The sequence below is a fragment of the Typopeltis vanoorti genome, chromosome 22, assembly GCF_054136105.1.
Source record: "Typopeltis vanoorti isolate ZY-2024b chromosome 22, IOZ_Tvanoo_1.0, whole genome shotgun sequence".
Lineage (NCBI taxonomy): Eukaryota > Metazoa > Arthropoda > Arachnida > Uropygi > Thelyphonidae > Typopeltis > Typopeltis vanoorti.
The window spans coordinates 22,375,496-22,399,192 of record NC_143570.1 but is presented as its reverse complement, the minus strand read 5'-3'; the positions used below and the strand labels follow the sequence as shown (position 1 = coordinate 22,399,192).

At 35.1% G+C, this 23,697-nt stretch overlaps 1 protein-coding gene across 2 annotated transcripts in view; it reads right to left on the bottom strand.

Moving 5' to 3' along the window:
* Positions 1-23,697, bottom strand: part of LOC150094209 (leucine-rich repeat serine/threonine-protein kinase 1-like) — an 803,235-nt gene that overhangs the window by 597,758 nt on the left and 181,780 nt on the right. The gene's annotated exons all lie outside the window — the stretch shown is intronic.

Below are 23,697 nucleotides of genomic sequence, written 5' to 3'. Positions count from 1 at the left end.
TAAGTGCTGCATATTAGCAGCATTACTGATTGACCCCACCTACCTATTTTCAGTAAACAACTGAACATCTCCTGCCAGGTCTCCTTCCCAATATCATTAATGCATAGATTGAACAATGGTTCAAGGACTAATCTCTGATATATACCACTGGTCATCTTATTATATTTGACAAATTCATCCTCTCCCCATATACCATTTTTAATACCTGTCCATCAATCACCCACGTATACAAGTTCAACAATGGTACAAGCATACTACTGGTTTATAAAAGCTTATATTTGTGGGAGCCACATAAAAAAATAAAAAATAAATAAATAAATAAATAAATAAAAGTGTGATGGTATCCCATCTGACTCTACTGCCATATTCCTTTTCACGGTATGCAATAGCATTTTAACCTACCACTCAAGAACCTCTATCTCTTCATCCAATATAGTGGAAGCATGGTGGGCCATGTTGATAGAGCTTAGCAAAGAGAGCATTTCTTATTTGAAAAGTCACATCTGCTTCTGACACAAGTGTACCATCTGCATTCAGTAAAGTTATATTTTCATATTCATTTTTTTAATTTGCAGCATAATGATAAAATTCTTCTGAGTTGCCTTCAGCCTACAGTCAATTTTTTCATAATTTCATAATCTGATTGCTTTCCATAGTTTGTAACATTTCTGGCATACACTTTATTGTTTATGTAATTGATAAATTCTCTCTTCCTTATCCTCATGATATTCCTTTTGTTGGCTCTCAAATAGAAAGTGGAAACACACATCATAATAACAATATCCTGTTGAATCCACCATTTTGAATCGAGAGGGAAGACCATGATTGACAATGAGGGATTGAGCAGATTGTGCCAGAGGAATGGTGTGCAGTTTATAGATGTCTAGATGAACTGGATCTACGTGTACATGTTAATGGATTGCATGTGAATGGTTTTTGAGTTAGACATTTGGAGAAGGTCTTGTTTACTAAGAGATGGGAAGAGCAAAGTCAGGAAAACTAAAGTTTTTTTGATTTTTTTAGCAGTGGGCAGGGAGGCAATCAAGTGTCTATTAATCTATCTCTGTGTCAAATGAACATGAGCACAGGAATGATTATGCAATGGTCAGTGCAGTTTCCCAGGTTATGAATCTGAATAGGTTGGTAATTACATCATACAAGAGTAATTGTAGGTCCAAGGGAATATTGAACTGCATGTATAGGAAATGAGTACATGCCATGAGGAAATAGATTGGAGGGAGTAGAAAGTGTATGCAAGATGGAAATGGAATTTATACAGTTACTAAGGAATAATTACCTGAAACAGTATGCAAGGGAGGGGAACCCAGGGTTTGAGAATGGCAGATCTAGCAACAGTATCAGAAGATTATGAAATTTCTAGGTGCTACAGTTTGCCTCCATAGTGCAATTGGAAGAATGATAATTTGTATCCTTCAACTGGAAAGGACCTGAGTTTTATTATCATTGTGAAAAGAGGAATCTTTACATGGGCTTTATCACTGAAGATGAGATATGCGATTTAATATGGAGGCATCAGCATTTTTTTCTCCAGGAAACTCAAGTTTCTTCATCCTGCATATTGGCATGTAATTTACAAAAAATAAATACTATTGGTGATTGGGATAGATGGTGTGGTGTGTAATTGGTGAATTAAGTAAAATAGTGGAGATGGTAAGTTGTGTACAGTAGAATAAAGTATTCTCCCTCGATGAGTCTAAGAACCAGTTGGAGGCGTAAAGTAATAGTAATAACTGCTACTCGACATCCAAATGATGAAAGTGACCATACAATCTTGTTCTGGAAGATGGATAAAGATGTGGGGTTCTTATATAAGGAGTGCAAGTTTTTGTTCAAGACTGATAAGTGAGGAAAGTCTGTTTTGTACTCCTGTAAAAAGATGATTTTTATTTTTGTTTTACTGAATGTTTTCATACATTAATTGGAATTTTTTAGGACTATATTATTGCAGTTTTTAGTGCATTTATTGTTATGTATATTGCTAATTTAGTGCATTTATTGTTATGTATATTGCTAATTTAGTGCATTTATTGTTATGTATATTGCAAATTTGGAGTGCTTAAGGGTCAAAGCTGTATAACTGAGAGGAGACCTCCACATAGCCTTTAAAGGAATGCGAAGAACCAACCATCCCATCTGACCTAATGTCCAATCCTCGCCTTCTTGTGGTGCACCCTGTTGGGTATCTACCTGGATACTGAACGAACAAGGATGGGCTGGCAATTTGGGATTTAGCCGACCAAATTGTATTCTTATTGGCTTAAACCAATATACAAAATGATGGTACAACATGACAAAATTTCATGCCGGCTGGGGCGTCGCCCGGTTAAGCAAGGCCTCCATTGTTTTCGCCAGGGAACAAGGGCGAACAGCGAAAAGTCAGCTACTGGAACAAATCTGAACGCACACCCCAACTCAACATCACCAGAGTTAAATATTGGTATTATCAACATAAGAAGCCTGAATGGCAAAGAAATGGAACTAGCTGGGGAATTAGATAAGTCCCAGATCAACATAATAGGGGTGACCGAAACAAAAAAGACAAAAACTGGTGAGATCTTTCTGAGCAATAAATACAAAATGTTATATTCAGGAAATTACAATCAAGGAAAAGAAGGAGTAGCCATAGTATTCAACACAAAATACAAGGCTAATCTTCTTGAATGGCAGGCAGTCTCAAGTAGAGTGATGTGGGCAAATATCAGAATGGGGAATTGGACAATGAGACTTATTTGTGCCTATGGTCCCCAGAAGGCTCTACTAAGGTAGAAGTGGAGGAATTTTTTGATGCTCTAGAGAAAGCTACTGACACAATGAAAAAGGAAAGTTATCCTTGTTGGAGATCTAAATAGCAGAGTAAGAAGTGATTGTCAGACATACAAAAATGTTTTGGGAAAATTTGGAGAAAAGAGCAAAGCTAATAATAATGGCAAATACCTGTTGGATTTCTGCTCAGGACATGGACTGGTTATTAATAACACCATGTTCCAACATAAAAATGTGCACAAATTCACATGGAGAGAAAAGGCATGGAATAAGAAAAGTCTCATTGACTATGTTATTGTTGATAGTGATGTTTTCTCCCAGGTGCAGGACACCAGAGTGTACAGAGGATTTGAAATTGGAAGTGATCACTATTTAGTCTTGAGCAGGATAGATTGAATTTCATATTGAAAAGAATGACATGTAAGAAAGTTTTAAAGCGAATAAAAGTTGAGCAGCTCTCAGATGTGAACTGTAGACTAAAATACACAAAGATTATTGAAGAAAAAAAAGAAAAGAGTTTGCGAACAAGAACCAAACCTTGGAGATTCAGTGTCCAACCTTGAAGAAAACACTGATTGATTCAGCCAGAGAGGCATGTGGTGAGGTTGTCTGCAAGGATAGAAAAATCAGAACTCCATGGTGGACACAGGAACTTAAAGAAGAAAGCATATCAAAAGTTCCTGGCAAATAAGTCAGCTTTTGCTCTTAGAGAATACAGAAACAAATGTAAGAAAGCTACACAATGTGTAAAACTAGCTAAACAAAAGTCATGGGAGGACTTTGGCAAGAATATAAAAAATAAATATCAAGAAGGTAGTAAGAGATTCTGGAGATTGTTGAAGAAGCTTAGAAATGGAGGAAAGAGTGCTGTAAAAGGAGTTAGAGATGATAAAGGTGACATGAAAACGGGAGAAAAAGATATCCTTGAAGTCTGGAGTAATTACTTTGAAAAATTACTAAATGAAACAAGCAGAGATAGCACAGTGGTAAAAAACACTCAACAGGCATACAGTCAGGAATACATATCCATACTTGAAGTAGAAAAAGCCATCAAAGGCTTGAAATGTGGAAAGGCAGCAGGAATAGACGATATTCGACCAGAAATGCTGAAGTATGGTGGTATAAAAGTCTTGCAGTGGCTGCACTGCATAGTTCAGAAAGCCTGGACAGAGGGACGAATTCCCAATGATTGGAGTAGAGCTCTAATAGTGCTAATATATAAAAAAGGAAATAAAACTGAATGTGAGAATTACAGAGGTATTTTCCTACTGAGAGTTCTTGGCAAGATCTATGCAAGTATACTTGAGAAATGATTGAGAAAAATTGTGGAAGAAAAGCTTGGTGAAGAACAAGCTGGATTCATGCCAAATAGAGGCTGTCAGGATCAGATCTTCACTTTACGACAAATAGCCAAGAAAGCATGGGAAATAACAAAGATCTGTATTTAAGTTTTGTCGATCTGGAAAAGGCATATGACAAGGTGCCAAGAGAGAAGTTATTCAATACACTACAGTTATATGGTGTCAATGGGGCATTATATCAAGCAATACTTAGTATCTATTTGAGTGGTAAGTCAGCAGTTAGAATTGAAGGAAGTACAGAGAGATGGTTTAATGTTAAATCTGGTGTGATACAAGGATGTACATTATCCCCTCTGTTATTCGTTATCTATATCGATCACATTATGAAGGAAAGTGGTATTAAACATGATATCAGAATTGGAGATGTTAATGTCAGCTCTTTGCTTTATGCAGACGATGTTATACTTCTAAATAAATCCACTACAAGTTTGCAAGATTCCCTGACTAAATTGAATAACTGTTATAATAGATATTATATGAAGGTCAGCATTAAAAAGACAAAGACAATGAAAATAGGTATAACTTTTGAAAATGTCAACTATGTTGTGAATGGGGAATCTGTGGAACAAGTAAAACATTTCAGCTACTTAGGCACGATTTTTAGTGAAGATGGTAAATTAAATATGGAAATAGACAATAGAATCTAAATTCATATGGAATAAGAGAGAAATTAGTCGGAACACTAAATTAGCTTTATACATGACAGTGTTCAAACCAGCTTTAACTTATGGATCTGAGAGCTGGGTCAGAAGTAAAACACTTGACCAAAGACTAGAGACCACAGATATGAGATTCCTGAGAAAGATTAGAGGTGTAAACAATTGGCATCAATGGCAATATCATATTAAAAATGAGGATATTAGGAAAGAACTTGACATTGTCGGCATCCAGGAATGCGTTAGCAGAGCTAATCTCAGGTGGTATAGTCACTTAAACAGAATGGGCGAGGAAAGATTAGCAAAAGAAGTGTTCTCTGCCAGGTTGACAGGAAAACGACCCAGAGGAAGACCAAGATATAGGTGGATTGATACGGTTAGATGAATAGAAATATAAGATCTGATAATGATAATATTGGAGTCTTGACAAGTAATAGACTGATTTGGAGGAAAATTGTAGATAGGAAGTTAGTAATGGTGTAAATTTTTCATGTAGTACTATCATATCCTGTACACTCCTTGAAGGTACATGTCAGGAATTTGATGATGATGATGATTGCTAATTTGAACAGAATATAGAAAATAATTTGAAATATTTAATTTCTGGAGGGAGGAGGGATTATTAGCCAACTAACTCAGGAGTTAGAAAAAAAGTTGAGAAAAATAAGAAAAATATGCTGAAAAATAAATGACAGCAAAGCATGGAAGGTGTCAATAAATAATAATAATTAATTAATAATAATACAAGTTAAGTGATATGTTATAAAAATTTATGATATAGTATGATGATTCACTCTTTAAATTTGTGCTTGGCGATGTGTCACTACTTCATGCTTTCTGGAAGTGAAAATTAAGGATGTCAGGAATGCACTCGAGAAATAGAAAAGAAAAGTATTGAGATGATAGTTCTCATAGGAACAAATGATTCAAGTAGTTAACGATATTGTGTGGGAGAGGATACAAAAACTATTACTTCAAGAGATGAAAAAGAAGAGTGAGAGAGTGAAAATTGTTAATCTTTTAGCAAGAGATAATATTACTCTACAAGCCTGCAGAAATAATTTGATGTGCAGTCTGTGTATAGTGAATTTGATCATGGAAAAGACTTGAATTAGAGAAATGGCCAACACTTGAATAGATTTGGCAACAGGAGCTTGGAAATTATTTACTGGGATGAGACCTAATTCAGAGTCAGGGAAACTAGATCATCATAGTAGTATCAGTGAGAAAATATAGCTAAGGTATGTAAAAGTGATAATGATATAAATGTCAGTGAGTAAGGTTATGAATCTCGTGAAAGGCTGGATTATATACTGGGTTCAAACTTTTTGAGTATGTATGATGATGGTAAAGATAAAGTTGCATAACTGGGCCAAGCAAATGTAAGTTATGAAATGTCAAGAGGTAACTTGTGTCTAAGGCAATAAACTCAATTCCCCCTTTGTTTCTGATGCCAGAAGATCAGGAACACAGGAGATTAAGTTTATTTAATTATTGTCTCAGTGAACGTGTGGAAACCTAAGATTGATGGCATTAGTACAACCAGGCTATGAGAGTCATATGTAATAATGTAATAAATCTATGAGAGTCATATGGATTCAAGTGTAAAGAATAGTATTTTTAGGAAGGACATCAGAGATAGGGAAGAAAGGGAGGTACTTCTACTGATACCATATGATTTGAGTCTATTTAGGATAGAAACCCATAAAAACAATAATATGAATAATGTTTCACGTAGTATTGAGTATGATGCTATTTGGTGTGAAGTGGAAGTTAAAAGAATTAAATACATGGCAAGTATTACCACAGATTTGGCAGTTCAGTTGTTGAGGATGATGAAATGCATTGACCGATTACCATACTGGTATACTAAATGAGTAATCCTTATGGGTGACTTAAAATATTTGACCATTGATCAGGTAGCAGATAAAACTAATGATAAGAAGGAAGGAGAATTTATAGCTGTTTCAAGGTAACTTTCTCAACAACATATGAAAGAAAGAAAGAACTCAAAGTTGAATGTTAGAAATGATCATAGCATTAAAAGGATGTGACTGTTAAAATCTCAATTAAGAGTGTAACTGTTTTACAACCAGTTGCTGACAGTAATTATGCTATACTAACCCAGGAAGCAGCTAAGTATCCTATTCCCATTTTCCTTTGTGTTTTAGACTCATTGACCTGTTCTTCGTCTTCTTCTCTCTTCAGTCATCTATGTGGATGATGATGAGGTCACCACTTTTGTCTGTCCCTAGTGAGTCTGAACAATTCTGTCCAGTTTGGTGTCACCCGTGATTTGGTTTTCAGGTCCTCTTTTATTTTGTCTATAAATTTAATTCTGGGCGACACTTTGGATCTTTTACCTTCCATCGTTGTATACAGGGCTTTAGTTGGTAATCTTTCTGTTCCCATTCTGGTCACATGGCCAAATCATCGCAGTCTTCTTTCTTGGATTTTGTCTATTATTGTTATTTCTTGTTTTAGTTGTTTTCTTATGTCTTCGTTTCTTAGTCTATCCAGTAGAGATACTCCAAGTAATCTTGTTAGCCAACCCATTTCAATAGTTAATAATTTTTTATCTTCTGCTTTTTTTGAGATTCCAGCATTCACTTTCATAGAGAAGTATTGGGGGGTATAGTTGTCTCATAGATTCTTACTTTTGTTACTTGTTTGATGTCTCTTGACTTCCATATTTTATTTAGTCGTCCAAAAGTTTGGGATGCTTGGCTAATTTGTCTGTTTATATGTTTTGTAATTTCACCATTATACTCAATTACTCCTCCTGGTAGGTGAAGTTTTCTACTTGCTCTAGATTGTTACTATCAATTTCAGATTGGTGTTTCTTTTTCCTATTTGCATTGACCTGTTATTGCTAAGTAATTTGCCTGCTTGGAAACAAATGTTCAGATAAGGTAGTTAATCCTATGTTGAATGGTGTATTATGGCTGTCAGTTGCATGAATTCTTCTTCTTCTGGCAGGTTTGAGTTTGTCTGTTTTGTCAGATGAAAAATATGAGTTTCCAGGAGGAAAAACTCTGCCAATTTCATATAATGTATGTGTTAAATAATGTTTACATTGAAATTGAAACTCTGATTGTCTACACAATTAAACTGGCTGGCCTTTCTTAACCCGGCACTGTTAAGGTGAGGTGGGAAAATGTAACAAAAGTGGTAAGGTGGGGTCCCACAGACCCACCCAAATAATGTAGTGTATTATAGAACATATCTTTTTAATCAATATTAAATTATGTATTTTAAGTGTCCTGCAATTTTACAGAATAAAAACACAGATCCACAAAATTAAATTTTTATTACCCAAAAATACTTAACTAAATAAGCATCTTTATTTTTCAACAAAAATATACTCTTCCTAGTTTATATAATGAACGAACTAAATAAATTAGTATTTTTTGGCACTTTGGTACTGGTTTACAAAAGGAACATATACAGGGTGTTCGGGATAAATTTGACAGTTTCGTAAGGAAAAAGAAAATCTTCTTTGTATCTATTAAATTTAATGAATTGACAAAAAAACATTACAGGCAGAGTTAATTACAATACTATCAACAAGATTTACTCAAAATAACCACCATTAGCATCGATCACAGCTTCAATTCTGCTTCGGAACCTCGAACAAGCTGATGCTACAGTCTCCCTGGGAAGGGCCGCAAAAACTGTTTTAATTTTATCCATTAACTGGGCTTTTGTATTACTGGAAATGCGATTGGTGTCTTTTTCAACTGTGCCCCATACAAAATAATCCATGGGGTTAAGGTCTGGGGAGTTTGGAGGCCAAACATTTGGACTGGTGAAGTAGTAGAAATTTTCAGACAACCATTTTTGACTTTTCCCAGAGGTGTGGCAAGGGGCCGAATCCTGCTGCCATACATACGGCCTACCATTGGCTACCCTTGTTATCCAGGGCTTGACTACAGTTAGCAACTCCACGAACAAAGCCCGAATTCCAATGCCAGGGTTCTTCAACACCTGTTCCTGCAGATTTGCGAGGAATTCTGCTGTACGAACGCAATCAGATCGTCTGCTAGGGATCTTTCTTCTTGCTACATCCTCGTAGTCACCATTGCAAGTCTCTAGTTCATGCCTGATTGTTTTTACTGTATTCAGGGAGCATTGGGCAGCAGTCGTAATATCCTTATTTTGATGGCGGGCACGAATCATCATGATACAAGTTATTCTCTTCCATGATTCAGGTGGGTTCCAGCTATCCATCCTTTCTGACATCTTGTATATGAATGAAGAAGGGTCCAAACTTTTAAATGAAGAGAAGTGTGTGTTAATACATGTAACTTACGGAAAAATATAATTAATTATAAATATGTCAAATTTATCCCGAACACTCTGTACATTATAAGAAGCTAATACAATAATAAACATTTAGCCTTGAGATTCCAATGATATCACTAACTAAAAATTTTAATTTTCTGTAATTTCACAGTCGGGGCACCTTAGAATTATGTGATCGATGATACCATAGACAACACACAACAGCCTGTCGTCTATGGCATCGAGTAGCGGTTACAGGAGAGGAAGCTACCCTGAGACATGACTCACTACCACGTGTTGTTAAAAAGTTATAGTTAATTTAAAATCTTTGGGGTCTGTGACACCCCATCCCACCTTACTATCGCCAAGTTAAAAGATGTTGGGATACAGAAATATTACTGAACTGTATCAAATTTAAAATCAAGTTCAAATAAAATAAAATTTAAAAAAAAGCCCTCTGTATTTACAACCATGCTAGTTTTACTCTGCTATGGTGACATATATCTGCTACATGCACCATCCCTTGCCACTACCCAACACAGCCATCAGATTATTACAGTTGGAACTCTCAGTTTGTCTGTTTTTTTAAGTTTTTTTTTTAATATATAGATCTATTTTAATATATACATAAGAGGTTGAGAGACCTATAAGCACATCATACCATGTGTGGGGTGTAGATGAAAACTGAGAAGTTTATTTATTTTTTATTTTTTTGACAAGTTGCAGGTTATAGTCATTTTGGAATACTTTATGAGAAACAGAGGTAGACAGAATAAAAGAGGAACAATAGAAGTAGGCTTGGTGTATTTGCAGTTGCACAGTAAAGGGATGCTGGCAGCTGATGCTCTTGTATTAACAGGTGCAACAGAAAGTGAAGGAATGATGGTTACCAGTTCACTGAAGCAGTGACTATGGAAGTACCTGTATAATAGGCAAAGTGCTGAAATGCTGTCTGTGAGATAGTGGTTGAAGGGAATCTGTAAGGGAGGGATCATCTATTAGCATAATTGCTCACCTGTGGACAGTGTCAAGAATTTTAAGGGAAATTTTAGGTGCACTACCCCAAACATGTGAGCAGTATTCTAAGCATGGGTGGATTTAGGATTTGTATATAGTTAGGAGTTGGTTGGATATAAATTAGCCTCTTGAACAAAAGAGAATGACTAGTTTTTTGGATGCTGAGGAGGCTATTGATGTGATATGTTTATGCTAGGAGAGACTTGAAGGAAAGAGGTGGACATACTTTGGTCCAAGCAGAGAAATCTGATCTTGTCTGGCAATGTGTGTATTAATGAAGGTAAGGGTAGGTGAGCTGAGATCTCTTGTGAGAGAAAAGGCAAGACTTTTGTAGCACTGAACATGGCAGAGCTGTTCTTACTCCACTGAAGGACAGTATGAAGATAAATGTTTAAGGCACTAGTTGTACAAGATTTCCCCTTCAATATACCCTATTCCTCCTATGGGTTTAAATTCGGAAGAAGGCTAGTTCAGAAGCCTTAAGGTAGCAGCCCTACCACTGAACTATTCCATCATTAGGCTAGTCTCCTGACATGGAGAACATAATCCTACTTGTAAGCTGACAGAAAAAGATAATCGGATTGAATCTATAAGAAACGACCCTGGAATGGAAAAGGTAAAATGAAAATGGAAACGACAAAATATAATACACATAGCAAACTGGAATGTAAAAGGAATAGCATATAAAGAAATAGAATTAGACCAGTTATTAAATGAAAGAAATTTTAAATTTAAAATAGCAGTAATCACTGAAACAAAAAAGAAATTAAAAGGAACTATGAGAACTGAAAATTTTAATGTGATATACAGTGGAGTCGACAGAGACCAAAGAGCACAAACAGGAGTCATGATTTGGATTCATAACTCCCTTTCAAAACAGTTAAAACATTATAAATTATGGAATGAAAGAATAATAGAAGCTAGAATAAAAATAGATAAAGGCTATTTAACAATAATTGGTTTATATGCCCCAGAAGAAGGAAGAGAACAGGATAATATTGATTTTTTATAATCAGCTACGAAACGTATATAATAAAATAAATAAAAATGATTACATAATTTTAGCAGGAGACTTAAATGCAAGAACTGGAAACACGAAAATTAATAATAATATAGGAATATATGGAGAACACACTCTAAACAGAAAGGGTAAAAAATTGATTGACTTTGTAGTTTATAATAATCTAAAAATAATGAATTCCTTCTATAAACATAAAGACATACATAAATATACTTGGGCAGCAAGAGGATGGAAATCAATATTATATTACTTCATATTAAATGAAAAGACATCAAAATTTTCACTAGATGTTAGAGTTCACAGAGGATATGAAATAAGCAGTGACCACTTCCTTGTTAAAATAAAATTAAGATTACCACCTAAATGGCTACAAGTAACAAGAACAGAAAGAAAAATTGAAACATTTGTTTATAAAACTAGACTATTGAATACACAAATGTACAATGGCTATATGAACAAAGAATTAACCAATACCTAGATAAAATAAAACAAAATGAAGAAATAGAAATAGAATGGCTTAATATAAAAATGATACTAAATGCAGCAGCAAATGAAAGCTTAGGAAAGACCAAAATATTCAATAAAAGAAAAAAAACTGAAGATCTGGGATGATACAATCAAAGAAATAATCAAAAAGAAAAAAGAAGCCTATCACAAATGGTTAAGCAGTAAAAGATTAGAAGATGAAATAGAATATAAAAGAATAAGAGCCATAGCTAAAAGAGAAGTCAGAAAAAGACATAGAGAATCATGGAATAAATTTGTTTCTAATTTAGAACATGATTTATATAAAATAAGACCCAATGTATATAAGATTTTGAAACACTTAAATGCAGATACCAAAGAAAACATAAAATTAAACACTGAATTGAAATTAGAAGAATTTCTAAATTACTACACAGAACTGTGGACAGACAAATATTTTAAAAAAGACAACTGGCAAACAATTAACGAAAATGAAAAGGAAATAACTGAAGAAGAATTAGAAATCAGCCTGAAAGAAACAAGAAATGGAAAATCACCTGGAGAAGATAAGCTAGGTTCAGAACTATATAAATACACAGGAACAAGATTCAAAGAAAGACTCTTATTATTTTTAAATAAAATTTACTCAACTGATATCCCCCAATAGAATGGAAAAAAGCAATTGTAATTCCTATCTTTAAGAAAAGTAATAGAGATGACCCTAAAAACTATAGAGGTATCAGTATACTAAATTCCTGTTACAAAATATATAGCAGAATCTTAAATAACAAACTAATGAAATATTCCGAAAACTTTATTCTAGAAGTACAGAATGGATTTAGAAAAGGACGATCATGTACAGACCCAGCCTTTTGCCTAAAATTAATAATAGAGAAAAGAAGAGAATATAATTTAGAAACATATATTGCATTTATTGACTTTGAAAAAGCATTTGACAAAGTTAAAAGAAACATATTATTTAACATATTAAAAGAAAAACAAATACCAAATAATATCCTAAAAGCTATCACAAGTATATATGAAAATAATCAAATACAAATAAGATTAAATCATGAGCTATCATATACAAGAGAGATAAACCAAGGGGTCCGACAGGGATGTCCCCTCTCAGCAACTCTTTTTAATATCTACTTAAATGAAATAATAATAAAATGGAGTAAAAATTTACATCAAGGAATTAAACTTTCTCCTACAGTTAACTTAAACACTCTCCTCTTTGCCGACGACCAAATAATAATTACAAATTCTGAAGATAACTTACAGAAAGCTATTTTAGATCTAAATGAAATATCCAAAGATTATGGTATGATAATATCAACAGAAAAATCAAAAACTATGGCCTTTAAAGGACAAGATCCAGCAAGAACTAAAATAGTAATAGATAACAAGATCTTAGAACAGGTGAATTCATTTAACTACCTAGGATGTATGATCACATATGAAAATGAAAAAGATATAAACGTAAAAATTGCAAAATATTTAAAAATAACAGGTGTAATTAACTCTATATTTAAACCAAACCTAGTTCAAAAACAAACCAGGCTAAAAGTATACAATACATTAGCCCTACCGGTCTTAATGTATGGAAGCGAAATCTGGACAATAAAACAAAAAGACAAACAAAGATTAACAACAACAGAAATGAAGTTTATGAGAAAAACTGCAAAGTATACCCTATTTGATCACAAAAGAAACGAAGATATTATGAAAGAATTAAACCAAGAACCAGTAATAGAAAAAATTAAAAAATATAAACATAAATGGATGGAACACGTTCAAAGAATGAAAACAGAAAGATTACCAAAACAAGCCTTAAAGTACAAGCCATTAGGAAAAAGAAAACCAGGACATCCTCTTAAACGATTCAACGATGACTTCTAAGGCCGGAACAGGCCATGCTAGGCTTAAATCCTTGATACGCATGATGATGATGATGATGACTAGTTGTAGATGATTTTATAGCCAGGAATTTCAGCTTGCTGCATGGTTTGTCAAATGAGTAGGATGAATGGAGAGTACTATCATCTGCAAAGCTGCGGATAGGACTATTAGTGAGTAGGTTATGTATGTACAAGAGAAAGAGAGCAAGTGATGGGACAAAGTCTTGAGATACTCTAGCATTGGTGGTGAAAGTCAAAGAGAGAGAGCCATCTACCATGATTTGCAGAGAACAAATGAGAGAAAACTGGCTACCCAATTAGAGGAAGCCAGGGAAGCTAGAGAATGGCACTTTGCTTAGTAGGCCTTGATGGCACAAATGGTTCAAGGCTTTGGAAATGTCAAGGGCAACAGCACAAGTTTCTCCAAACCTTTCCATGGTACTCAACACTGAACTGGAGCCTCTGTGGCTCATTTTGGAACTCTCGAAGCCCTATGGTCAGAAAGATCTAGGTTCAATCCCAACTATGACATAAAGAATCTTTATTAGATGTATTCGACTTAAGGTGAGTCAAAAACACCTAAAAACTCAGGTTTTTCATCCCTCAAAACAGGCAAACTAGTCCCATGAGCACACAGATCTACAGACATAGAAAACTGTGGAGAATGTTGGTAGCCTGAACTGGCTCCTAGCTAGGAAGCAGTATCTTCTGACCAGTACCTCATTTTGGATCCAAATGCCATACTGGATACTCCCATACAATAACAACAATAACAACACTGAACTCTGTAGCATTCTCTTTGATGTTTAACAAGCCTCTGCTTAGAAAGAATTCTTAAAAATAAAAAATAAACACATCAAAAAGTACAATAGTTTTTTGGATTATAAACCTGTACTCAAGTCCAACCTCTTCATATAGTAGTTAACCTATTTATAAACCTGTACTCAAGTCCAACCTCTTCATATAGTAGTTAACCTATTCAAAAAGGGTTAACGATACTCCCATACAATAACTACAATAACAACACTGAACTCTGTAGCATTCTCTTTGATGTTTAACAAGCCTCTGCTTAGAAAGAATTCTTAAAAATAAAAAATAAACACATCAAAAAGTACAATAGTTTTTTGGATTATAAACCTGTACTCAAGTCCAACCTCTTCATATAGTAGTTAACCTATTCAAAAAGGGTTAACGGAGCAGTCATCTGCATCCTAAGTAACGGCCCCAATTTTGTCTTTGCTCCAAAACAATTATTGGCACTAGACATGAAATGCAGTATCTGTAACTTAATTCCTGAAATAGCTAATAACATTAGGCTTAATATCACCAATATTCTTTCTAGATCTTTGCCTCCTAGAAGATATCTATTATCCTACCAACTCAGTGCAAAGAAACTGTGCAAAGATAGCAGTATAGTTGTTAGTACTCCTATTATCACCAGAACTGATAATAGGAGTACTAATGTTATTCTTAATGCCAGTGAATACAACAGAAAAATGAGCAGTGGTGGAGCAGTCTCCTTTTCAGAGACTGCTCCACCTACAGACCTTTAGTTTATGATCCCACTAAATCTCATATCAAAAAATTAAAAGCATATTCAAAAAGGTTTCTTCCTGGCCTCCTGAAATTGCAAAAATAATCAAACCTTTCAGTTTTCATTATTCCCATCCAAATATATGGGCTACCAAAAATACACAAATTCAATTTCTCCTAACATCTATTAAGTACTATTGTTTCTCACTGCTATAAATTAGCAAAGCAGTTAGCAAGCTCTCTTACTCCCCTCAGTGCTCATACCACATCCTATATATATAATGAATGTTCTCAGGGCTCCCACGGGGCTACCAAGCATGTCCCCTAGGTGGCAGATGGGGGAAACCCTGACTGCCATTGGATATCAGGGCAGCTCTGAATATACTGAATAAAGAGTAGTGGACCAGTGGTTTTGGGACTGGAGATCCCATGTGAAAATATTGCCATTCACCAACCTGCACTTGGCCAGTGTGGTGAATTTATGACCTAACCTTCCAAGATAAAAACTACAGAAATAAAATGGCCCTCATTCCCCAGAGGCCAGATTGTTACCACCTATGGCAGCAGATAGTTAAACATGAAGGCAGAGGGTGCTAAGAATACCCGGGTAACCAGAACATGCTGCCATGGAAACTAGACCTAGGAACATTAAACTGTAGGACTCTGAGCAGTGAAGCACGGCTAAGTGAACTAACTGAATAGCTAAAGCGACTAAAATGGGACATTCTCAGACTGTGTGAAGTTAGACATAATGGTGAAGAAATTCTTCAATTAAAAAATAGAGACATAATGCATTATAGAGGCAAGATAAGGAAGGAATCAGTGGAATTGAATTCATGATTAACAAAAAATTGAAGAACAACATAACAGAATTTGATAGTATATCTGATTGAATAGCAAATATTGTTCAAATCTCAAAAAGATACACTCTTAAGATCATCCAAGTCTATGAACCAAAAAAAAGTCATACTGATGAAGAAATTGAAGCCTTCTATCATGATGTCCCAACTTTACAATAAAGGAAAACATCATTTCAGAATTGTAATGGAAGACTTTAAGGCTAGAATCGGTATAAAACAATCAGATGAAAGGTCAATGGGAAATTGACCTTTCATGCCATATCATTGGATATGGCATGAGAGATGACAGAGGAGCAAGGTTAATAGAATTTACAGAAAAAGAAAACCTGTACATCATGAATTCCTCTTTCAAGAAAAAAACACATAGAAAGTGGACATGGAAAAGTCCAAATGGAAAAACTAGTGAAATTGACTTTATCCACAGCAATAAGAAAAACATCTTTCAAGACTGCTCTGTTATAAACACCTTCAACATTGGAAGTGACCATCATATGGTACGTAGTAAAATCCAATTAAACTACCAAAAAGAAAGAAGAAAATGTTTCGGAGATCAAACCAAAACATATATGTACACAAATTCAACATTAAAAAAGATATATTCCAAGATAGATAGAGTTAAACAAGACAGATAGATTTAAACATCTTATTATAGATGACAATGCTGATCTATCAGAAAGTAATGACATTATTACCCAAAACCTTTTACAATGCTCACTTGAAATAGCTGGTACCACAGAACAGAAACAAGACAAAATCTCTGAAGAAACAAAACAGCTTATGAAGAAATGAAGAGAAATGAAGCAATCAATTAACCTAGAGAATAAAATTGAATACACTGAATTATGCAAAATGATCAGAAAATGTATCACAGAAGAAATAAGAAAATTCAATAGTAAATTCATACAACAAACAATTGAAAACAACCGTAGCTCAAAAATGCCAAACAGCAATTGATGAATGGCAACAAACAGATGGTTGAGTCAAACTAGAAGATGGGACCATCACCAGAGAAAGATATGTTATAGCAAAAAGAATTGAAAAATTTTACTCAATATTATATCAGGATGATGAATTAAATGAAGATGAAGAAAGTTATGTGGCGCATCCAAAGCTTGCAAAATGAGAAGGCTGCAGATGAGGATGGAGTTATAGCTAAATTTCTAAAAACAGGTGGAGAAATAATCTACAAACTCTTAGCAAAACTATTTACTTTATGCCTGAAGAAAAATGATGTACCAACAACATGGAAAAAGGCTACAATAATTCTGATACATAAAATAGGTGAGATAGAAGACTTGACGAACTACCGACCTATCAGTCTACTATCAGTGGTTTACAAAGTGTTTACAAAAGTCTTAGCTCATAGGCGTTGTGCAACTCTAGACCTAGCAAAACAAAAGAACAGGCAGGCTTTTGAAGGGACTTTAGTACAATGGACCATATTCAAGTTGTACAGCAGATTATTGAATGGTTTAATGAATATCAATTACCACTATGTTTGGTTTTATTGACTATGAGAAAGCCTTTGATTCACTTAAAAAAAACTTATGCAATACTTAAAGCATTACAAAACCAACAAGTGGAGTAGCCATACATCAGAACCATCAAATCAGCATACACCAATGCCACAGGAGCAATTCATTTCAATGGAAACGTCTCTACTGTGGGAATACAGAGAGGTATAAGACAATATCTCCAAAATTATTCACAGCATGCCTAGAAGAAATATTCAACCTTCTTGATTGGGAAGGGAAATGTCTGAAGATAAATGGAAGATATTTAAGCCATTTACGCTTTGCAGATGACATACAGTTATCTTTACTTCAACTGCACATGAATTACAGACTCATATCCATGACTCCAAATTGCTAGCAAAACAGCTGGCCTAAAGCTCGAAGACAAGATCAATGATGGACAAAAGAAGTACTGGATTGGATTCCACGAGAGAAAAAAAACCACAACGCTGACCTAAATCATGGTGGATTGATGATATCATCAGATTTGCAGGAGTGATGTGAAAAAGGAGAGCCATGGACAAACAGTTTTTATGTAATTTTGGAAAGGTCTTCATCTAGCAGTGGATCGACAATGGCTGATAATGATGATGATATATATGAATTCTTTCCAAAACTTCTATTGAGAACTTAACATTTAATAATACAGATATTTTGGTTAGCTTTGATATCACTTCAATGTTAACCAACATTCCCATAAATGATACCTTACTACTTATAAAATAAGTTTTTCCTCCTGATATCACAGATTTTTTTCCTATGTTATCCATTCTAGACATTTCTCTTGGAAGAACACATTTAAAGATATAGAGTGTACTTCTATGGGTTCTCCCCTCTCAACTTGCCAGTTTTTATTGAGTATTCTGAAAAAAAAAACAAGCTTCTGATGCAGCACCTCTCAAACTTTCTGTCTAGTTAAGATATGTGGATGTTGTGTTATTTATTTGGCCTCATGACCCAGACACAATAGACTCTTTCCTTTCTCATCTCAATAGTCTTCACCATAGAGTCCAATTTACTATGGGAAAAAAAAAAAAAAACTAATAATAGTCTAGCCTTTCTAGACATATTGGTAACATGCCTTCCTCATGGTAGCATATCCTTTTCAGTATTCAGGAAATCCACTCACATGGGCAGATACATTCACAAATTTTCCCACACACTCCTCTCGACAATATGGTATCATTAAAACACTAACCAACAGAACCTATAACTTTTGTTCAAACAATGAGGCCTCTCTTGTAGCAGAACTCAGTCATATACACACACACACTTTTTTTAATCTAATGGCTACAGTTTCCACAGTATAAAAATAATAATAATCAATCCTTCATCAGTCCTTGATCTCCTCTTTAGAAGGATTTTAGTAATACTATCATCATCTTCTCCTATGTCTGAGGTACTTTGGAAAAAATAGCCAGAATCTTAAAGAAATATAACTTCTGCCTGGCTTTTAAGTCCTACTTGAAACAAGCTACCTTTATCTGCTCCACCAAATCCATCCTCTTTCAATTACTTTTGTATATAACGGTCTCAGATCCTGAAAGCTAGCCTACTAGGACAGACAGGAAGATCTGCCACCATCCACCAACATTCCATGCGACCACCAGCATGGAAGAACATAAAAAAATACATCTGTAGTCATGACTAGGGTCAGTCAGACCCTGCAGAACATGATTGAGATACAGCTCATAGAATCGATTGGAAAAAAAAAAGATCACTGTGCTCCATCACAGCAAATTTAGAAGAGAAAGACTGTTTTTAGAATCTGTAGCTACTCTCAGAAATCGGCCTAATTAGAATATGAGAAACATTAATACTTCAAGATTCCAGTTTACATCCTAGGCTGCCAACAGATGCCCACATGCCCTACCTAGTTAGGACTGCTAGTCTTTCATCCACATGTTTTGCTCAGTTTGTGTGTGTGTGTGTGTGTGTGTGTGTGTGTGTGTGTGTGTGTGTGTGTGTGTGTGTGTGTGTGCACGTGCACGTGCACACGTCTTATCGTACTCACTGACAATGTCTCAATGACTGAGATGAAAATATTCGAAGATTTAAATATTATTTTTAATACTTTCTCAGTGCTGTTTCACTCGATTAAGCATCTAACATATGTTTCTCCTAGCAAATTCCTGTATCATTCAGAAAGGGGAGCAAAGAATTGGTGACAATAGAATTTTGTGAGAGTCAAACTGGATATAGGCATTGTACTGTGGTATTGCAATTTTAAAAGTGTTCACTTCAGCTGTTTTAATTAACATGGAAGTGCTAGTTAATGTTACATTATAACCCTATATAACCTATATAACCCTGTAAACAATATAAATCAATAACCTTTAATCAGAACAAAGTTTCATAATAATAATATTATTATTATTATGAAGGCTCCTCCTTCATTGAGGGAGGTGCCTTTCTATGTTCCTCAATGACTACAGATTTATGATGTCTTAAAGAAATTTAATGAAGATGAAATCTCAACATTCAACATTCACCTGTTCTATCTACTTGCAAAGAACCTGGACTATATATGCTATCTAACACATCTTTACTTGGCTTCCAGGGATGACCACAAGTTCTACCTTCACTGACACAGTTTCAAAATGTCCCTTATATCTATGCAGTATAATCGATTATTAGCATTTTGTATTCTTGTAGAAAGGCTTATGCATTGGCAACACACGACTATTAAATTATTTAAGGAATTTACAATGTATTCTGGAATATTAATTAAAAGAAACTTTAATAAATACTTCCTATATTTTGACATTGTCACATTGCCATCTTCGTCGTGCACGCAGGCACTACAAAAAGCAAATGAGGCAGAAGATAAAAAACTACTGTTGTTCCTAAAGTCCTAATGGTGCCCCCCCTAACAGGTTATATTGGGTTGTCTTGCTGTTGGGCTGATGTTCTCATGATGTAAGTCTCGCAAATTTGGTGCAGTCTCATACACCCAAATTTGTGAGGTTTGGAAAGTTTTTTAGAGTTGAGGATAATTCTATGAATAATCTTTCGTACTTAAACTTGCTGCAGTGTATTACTCTGGCTTTCTTCCAACGTATTCTGTAGAGCATGGTCTGCAAGTCCAGAATGGTTATACTTGTGAAACCGGATGTAGTCTTTGTGTTCTTAAATCCTGATATTTGCTGTCCTGCCTGTTTGGCCAAAGTAGGACTGTTTACAGCTGCAAGGGATCTGGTATGCCCCAGGTAGGTCTAGGGGAAGTGGTTGGTCTTTGGTAGAGTGGATAAGGGATGCCAACTTTTTATATGGTCTATAACAAGAAGTCAGGTCATATTTTTTAAGGATTTTGGTTATTTTTTCAGAGGTGCCCCAGATATAGGGAATGGTGATAGATGTAGTGTGAAAGGTGAATGATGAATATACAGCTCTACTAGAAATGAAGAAAAACAAGGAAATAGTAATCACCAAAGTGGATAAGGGAAATGCCACTGTGGTTCTCAACCAAAAGGACTACACAGGTAAGCGTAATGCTTCATTATTAGATTGGACTACCTACCTCCCTATTGAATATAATCCTACCAGCTCTCAAATTAGAACATTCCATAGGACTCCTTAAAAAGGTCACTTCTTGGCCTGAAGTTACTAACTAAAACCTTTTAACTCTAGACCCCCCCCCAATTATATGGACTTCCAAAAGTACATAAACTAAATGTACCATTACGTCCCATAGTGGATGGCATTGATTCCCCCACATATAAATTAGCCAAACATTTAGCCGTCTCCTCCCTACTCACAAATGTCCCACTCAAGGAAACCTTAGAGCTCATCTAAACCAAATTTCCTCCCGATATCTTAGCCCTATTTCAGTTCACAATGAACTCAGGCTATTTCGTTTGCAAGGAAAATTCTACAAACAGATAGAGGAGACAGCCATCAGTTCACCACTTCCCCCACCATTGGCCAACTTCTTTATGGAGACTTTTGAAGAGAAAGCCTTAAACTCTGCCCCACAAAAACCCACTATTTGGCTTCGTTACGTGGATGATGTGTTCGTTATTTGGCCACATGGCTCAGATATACACCTTAACACACTTAAACAACCAGAGTCCTGTTCATCTTGGAAAAAGAGGAAAACAACAGCCTCCCTTTCTCAGACACTCTAATCACTTGCCAGCCCGATGGATCCTTGGTTTTCTCTGTTTACAGAAAACCCACCCATACAGGCAGATACATTCGCCAGCAATCCCACCCCCCCCCACAACAATATGGGGTTATTAAAACACTATATAACAGGGCAAAATTAATCTGTTCAGATGACAATTCCCTAACTACTGAACTAAACCACATCCTTAATACTTTCTTAGCCAATGGCTACAACCCCCAAAAAATCCAAAAAATATTAAAACCAGTAAACCACAACCCCCCCCTCCCTCCCTCTGTTCACAATAAAAATTACACTAAATCTATCACCATTCCCTACATCCGGGGTACCTCTGAAAAAATAACCATACTCCTTAAAAAATATGACCTGACTTCTTGTTACAGACCATATAAAAAGTTGGCATCCCTTATCCATTCTACCAAAGACCAGCCATTTCCACAAGACCTACCTGGGGTATACCAGGTCCCTTGCAGGCTGTAAACTGTTCTACTTTGGCCAAACAGGCAGGACAGTGAATATCAGGATTTTGGAACACAAAGACTACATCCGGTTTCACAAGTACAGTCACTCTTGGCTTGCAGACCATGCTCTAGATACCTGCCACAGAATATGTTGGAAGAAAGCCAAAGTAATACACCGCAGCAAGTTTAAGTACGAAAGATTATTCATAGAATCAGCCTCAGCTCTAAAAAACTTTCCAAACCTCAACAAATTTGGGTGCATGAGACTGCCCCAAATTTGGGAGACTTACATCATGAGAACATCAGCCCAACGGCCAAGACAACCCAATATAACCCACCCAGGGGGGGGGGCACCATTAGGACTTTAGGAACAATAGTAGTTTCTTATCTTCTGCCTCATTTGCTTTTTGTAGTGCCTGCATGCACATGCCATATTTGTATGTTCCCATGAAGATGGCAATGTGACATTGCCGAAATATAGGAAGTATTTATTAAAGTTTCTTTTAATTAATATTCCAGAATACGTTGTAAATTCTTTAAATAATTTAATAGCATTTTGTATGTTTCTATTATATCTCCCGTCATCTGTCAATTTTTCAAACTTTGAAGACCACACACACATTTCTTCGATCTATCCTCAAATGACAATTCTGTAGGCTAGAATCACATGCCATATGCTGGATATTTTGAACTGTTTCTCAATTACCACAGAAGACAGGTGACCATATATGAACACCACAGTACACATATGACTTTGACAAGGCCTTGTAAAGTGGAAGAATAACTTCCTTATTCCTATCTACAATTTAACTTTCTTTTCAAACTGACTTTCAGTGGGATAACATATCCATTTCCTATTATCCAATTCTTCGATCTCTCTCTCTCTTTACTATAAAATCTTGAGCAGATTGCTAAAGCAAGACCTGCTTTAACAAAGTCATGATCTCTACTATAAAGCATTATGTAGTATCTACCCCACTTCTGAAGCAGAGCCTCCCCAAAGTGTTAATGCCTGCTTTTCCACTCCAGTCTACCATTGTGCATTCCCATTGTTGTTTACAGCACTATACTTGAAACGATGATAAAGCTGTTTTCATAGTGCAGGAAAGTTACATTTATTATAATTTTGTTATGAAACAAATATTTATTACATTTCTTCATCTCAATGGCTTATACACTGAGGTAAGTTCATTTATTTTCCCAATATGAATATAATGGAAACTTTCACTTCTCTCATAAGTAGCAGCATATTATGTAACATTTGTCTAGATACAAATGAACACTTGACAGCTCAATACAACATTATAATTAATCTCTAACATCTAATTTACATACATCTACTGAAGTCTTACTTAAGCAAAACTTCAGTAACCAAAGATAAAAATACCTCAAAACATCTTACTCCCAATATAAAAAACATTTAACTAACTACTTTCATAAAATGATTTTTATTAACTTCTTAACTTTAAATTAATTTATTTTTTATATTTTTAATTTGTGGGATATATGAATTTAATACAGATATCCTACAGCATACTATGCTATTAAAAAAATTGCCTATAGTGAACTCTTAACTATCACAAACTATTTCTGTGGTCCCTATACATTTGCTATAGTGAGAGATGACAGTAATCATAACTTAAGGGAAATGAAAGATTAGCAACACATAGGTGTTTCAAGCAAATAGAACAAGAAAAAGAAAAGATTAAGTCTA